The sequence below is a fragment of the Pteropus vampyrus genome, unplaced genomic scaffold (assembly GCF_000151845.1).
Source record: "Pteropus vampyrus isolate Shadow unplaced genomic scaffold, Pvam_2.0 Scaffold39, whole genome shotgun sequence".
In the NCBI taxonomy this organism is placed as follows: domain Eukaryota; kingdom Metazoa; phylum Chordata; class Mammalia; order Chiroptera; family Pteropodidae; genus Pteropus; species Pteropus vampyrus.
The window spans coordinates 345,717-351,094 of NW_011888820.1; the positions used below are offsets into that span (position 1 = coordinate 345,717).

At 33.7% G+C, this 5,378-nt stretch overlaps 1 protein-coding gene across 1 annotated transcript in view; it reads right to left on the minus strand.

The window, feature by feature from the left end:
- Positions 1–5,378, minus strand: part of TRIM36 (tripartite motif containing 36) — a 32,407-nt gene that overhangs the window by 26,131 nt on the left and 898 nt on the right. The window lies entirely within an intron of this gene.

Sequence of the window (5,378 nt, forward strand, 5' to 3'; positions counted from 1 at the left end):
ATATTTTATTTCATCTGTCTTATACTTCTAACATTGTTCTCACGAAATCAAATAACGGAATATATGTTCAGGGCAACAAGGAAAACAGGACATATCTAAAGATATTCTCAGAAATAATGAAAAAAATTGAGAGTGGAACTAAGAATAAAATGCAATACAGTTAACTTACTTTCTATAGCTATGCTATCTAATATAGCAAACATCAGTCAATTGTGGTTACTTAATTTAAATTAAATTAAAAATTCAGTTCTTTGGTTGCACTAGCCATATTTTAAACTCTCACGAGCCACATGTGGCTAGTGGCTACAGTATTGTACAGTGCAGGGTCAAACATTTCTGTGACTGTAAAAAGTTCCATTGGATAAAACGGCTCAATACCATGATATAATGAAAAAAATAACGATGATGCTGGCTTAGAAAAGTAAGGAAGCAATGTAGGCCAAGCAATGTAATTTTATATGTCAAATGCATTTGTAGGATACTAATATATGCAAATAATTTGAAGACTATCTGCTCACGGAATCAATTCTTTTCCTCATATTTCTTTATTTCAAAGACAGATTAAACAAATGTAAATCATGACACAATTTTAAAATGAAGACTCCAAAAAAATCTTCAAATTGGTATACAGCAAATCCCCCCAAAAAGTCAGCTTTCAATCATATGTTTTATGATCTAAATATCAACGAGAAAATAAAGTATTTCAAAACGAAGAGAGTCAATTCATAACCTCTGCTGGCTGCATCTTCTCCCATATTCTGGCTACAACCTCCCCACTGTTACCACCTGGCAGTCAGCGGACAACTTCTCCACACACTGGACATTCATGTTGGGCTTCTTGGTGTCTGGCAATGGGCAGATGTCTTGTACTGCCACCCTAATGTTTCTTTTCACACATTCTGACCATCTGATGAAGTTACATTTAGTCTTTGAGTATTATTAGCATTTTCAATCTGCAAAACCTTTTTCTCAATCACTGTCTGAATTAAAAACAGGTAATAAGCAATTAACTTTTTCAAAACAAACTGTTACCTTTTCTCCTAATTGCTAAATTTCAACATTTAAAATTCTCAGGGACTCACTGAAGACTGTAAGAGGAAAGGATCATATGTGGCTTCTAGAAGTGGCTATAAGATTTTTAAGTTGAGGCACGTAAAGGAAGGTAAGGAAAACAGAAAAGGGATAACATTTTAGATGTCTATTTTCTCCAATAAGATATAAGGTATCACCAGCATTTCACAAAAAAAAAAAAAGTAGCCGATTTTACTTTAAAGGTCAACTGGAGTAAAAGGAAAAAAATCTTTTAATAAGATAGGTTGGCCCATCTTTCATACAGAATCAAATATTTCAGAAAGCCTAAAAAAGCAGTGTACATTATCCACAAATGGGTAACACCTCAAACTTTAAAACATTAACAAAGACACCATATGCATAAAACGAGCAAAGATTATGTTATTAACTACAAAAATTATCAATACTTTTATGCAAAATTTTAAATATAGAAGAAAGTACTGGCTTACTTAACCTCCCCAAAATAACAACATGGCTGTTAACATAAGTTTTGTTCCACTAAGTAAATGTAAAAGATTTTTAAGGTAACTGATATTTAAAAAGCTAACAACAGGGATATGTCGTTTTCTTCAAAAATATTTTGTCATGTTATATTGACAAAATGCAAGCACTAATAATCAGTGCCCCCTTTAAATACATTGGAACTCGTTTGGAAATTTAGTCCTGTTGACCTTTAAGTCATTCAGCCCAATTTGTTCACTTTCTACAAAATTTTGAAGACTTGACCACTGATGTTTAAAACCTTATCTATACAAGGTTATTTAATTTAAATCTAACACTCTACTGCCTGCGGCCACACAAGCAATAAAGCATTTTCTACCTCTCCACCCCAAAGATCTCCATTGTGATGCTGTGAACAATGAACAGAAAGCTGGATTTAGAATTTATTTTCAAAGAGAAGATTCACAACTCATTAACAAAAGATAAAGCAGTAACTGTGTTCTGCACAACACAATAATTGAATTAACATTAAAAAAAAAAAAAATGTGGTTTTCCTGGTACGCATGGTATTTATAAAGCCATCACTGTAAAATATTCATCAAGCTTATTTTAGAATTCAGAATTTATCATTGCTAGTACAGCACTTAAGTGACCTACGCTTTATCTTATTAATTGGTATTTTTAAACAGTCATATTTCTGCTGTTGAAAATACAAAGTAAAATCAAGCACCTTTTGATTTTTTGCTGATGTAAATAACACTGGAAATAAACATTACTAAAACCAACTATATCTTTCTGACAAAGGGAAATACAAAATAGGAAGAAAGCTGGCATATATATGACCAATAATATACAGTAATACTCTTATTTTTACATAATTTAATAAGCTATTGCTATACTCACAAATCTCTTTCGAGGCACCCTTTTATTTTAAAAATCTGCCAAATGTCCAATGCAATGCTATCCAAAAAGAGTATGTGAGCCAAAAGTGTAAACCACATGTCATTTTAAATTTTCCAATAGCCAGATAAAAAGGAAATGAGTGATATTAAATTTTAATGATATGTTATTTAATCTAATATATCTAAAATACTATTATTTTAAATTGTAATCAATATAAAAATTATATTTTGTATTCTATTTTCATTCAAAGTGTTCCAAATCCAGCGTGTATTTTTACACTTACAGCACACTCAATTCAGACTAGCACATCTCAGTGCTCAACAGCCACATGTGGCTTAGTGACTACTGTGCTGAACAGTCCATGTTTAATTAATCCTTTTATTAAACCAATGGCAAAACTAATTTTTAGAATTCTATTCCTCCCACGCCAATTACTCAGAATAGGGTTTCTGGTTTCCTTCTTAAGCATGTCTAAATGATGAAAAATTTTAAAGAGAAACCTGCCAGGAAAAAAAAAGGGGGGGGGGGAACATTACTTACCCATGAATTTATGTTTGAATCTATCCAATGAAAAATTAGGCAAATGTTCCATAAATGCAGGTTAAGTGACATTATATTTGTAATACAATGACTTATACTAGTTTAAAACTGGTGATCATGAGAAAGAAGGAAATACTAGAATTTTAATTCACTTGCTAAAAACCTCCAGGATCCAATTACTATACGTGGAGCCTTCTCACCTTCTGTATTTAACTTGATCTATATGTTCTTGATGAAGGTCTATGTTCTAATTATTGCATCATTTACAAAGCTCTCTGTACAGTGTTAGGCTATATGCTTCTTAAAAAAAGAAAAGGAAAGACAGATCTTTTTGATTTCGCTTCAGCATTTAACCATGTCCTGTAACTAGCAAATAACTTAAATATTTGGCAAATGAATGAATGCAACTGGCACAGCACTTTAAGGCTGGAGAAGATGTGGCAGTTGATTTAACAACTGGCTTGAACTACAACCCAAGGCAGAAATCCCCTCTTATAATATTTGCAAACAGTGGTCATCCATCCATTGTTTAAAAGAAAGACTCCAAACACTGATAGCCCAAAACCTGGATGGGTCAGAGTCAAAGATGTGTTTTGGCTGCCCTAGCCTATTTGAGTTGGCATGGTGTTTTTTAAGTAATTTGAATTAAATGCCAACATTTAAAAAACAGGTTTTGCACTGAAATCACATCGGGTTTTGTTGTTGTTGTTGTTGTTGTTGTTGTTTGGCAGGGTGGGGGTTACTGTTTGGCACTCCCAAACCCATACTAGTAGCCACTAGTGCCAAGTGGTTATTGCCTCGTTAGCCAAGACATCTATTCTGGTCTCCACAGTCCAGAACCAGCCCACTGTCTCCAACAGAAGCCTCATCAGATGGCTGCTGACACATGGGCTACTGATTTTCTTATAGTAGTTAATGGGGAAATGAAAAATTTATTGTCTCTATACCTATCTCAAAAGCAATAAAATGAAAGAGGGTCCTGTATTTTTCTGGAGCCTGCTTCATTAATTTGGCCCCTGAAGCATCTAAATTTCACCTCTAATTTAAATACTTCCAGTGACAGATCTGACAAAATTAGGCAGCCCATTTCATTTTTGGAGAGCCTTAGGTATTTGCTTTCTCTTGTGCTAGGTTGAAGTCTGCCTTCCTATTTCATCTATTCATTGATCTGTAACCTTTCCCATGAAGATACCCAGTATATTGTTGTTCTCTTCCACAAGACAGCCATCATATTCTGCTGTTGTCCCTTCTCCAAATTAAATATTATTTCTTGTAGTTGTTCTTCACAGAAAAGTTTTCTAATTTCCTCCCTCGGGACATAATCCAACTTAATAAGGTTCTTCCTAAACAAAAGGGAGGAACATCTCAGTAATTTCTGATCTAGACAAAGTATGGTAGAATAGCTGTCTTGCTCTGAAAAAAAAAATGCCATTTTTATTAAATATGGTTATTATGGTATGCTTCGTACAACTCTTGTAGCCAAGGTTTGTCATTCGACATTCACTCAACAAATATTTATTAAACATGTACCTAGTACTGTGTGAGGTATGAGTTCCTGAAGACTGTTTTTCATCTAGTTAACCATATTTCATCCCTATTTCATTACTACTTCATATTAATCACATATAAAAACTAACCAAAGCTTAAGATTAGAAGCCCACATAAAATACAGGCTTTCATAAAATACGTATATGAGCTTCATCTAATTACAGGTAGAAATACTAATGTATATAACTAAAATTCCTTTTAATGGTCTATACTAAATATCAACAAACAAAAAGGGAATTTCCCTTGGTTAATCAGGCAAGGATCTTTAATTAGCCAAAGAGGTTCTATCAAAAGAATATCAAGTTTTATCTGGCAGGATGATTTCAAGCTGTTACTGTCTTTCCTCCCTTCCTCACTGTGCCAGTTTCCTAGCAGGATGGAAACATAAAAATGATGACTTCGCAATGAGTATAACCCTCTCCAACCTCATACTCCCTGCACTCTCAGTTACCTAATTTTTTTTTTTTTGTATATAGTCATGCACTGCATAATGCCATTCTGGTCAAGGACAAACTGCATATACAACAGTGGTCGCATGAGATGATAAGGGTTTGAAAAATCCCTATTGCTAGTGACGTCACAGCTGTCCTAACGTGGTAGTGCAACATATTACTCACATGTTTGTGGTGATGCTGGTGCAAACAACCTACTGCGTTGCCAGTTGTAGAAAAGTATAGCACACAATTATGAATACATAATACTTGATAATGACAATAAACAACTTACTGGTTTATGTATTTACTATATTTTTTATCATTATTTTAGAGTGTACTCACTCTTTCTATAAAAAAAAGTTTGCCATAAAACAGTATGCCATATTACACCAGCAGCAGCCTTATACATCTTGTGCTTACTATATCTCTTGATTGCATCAT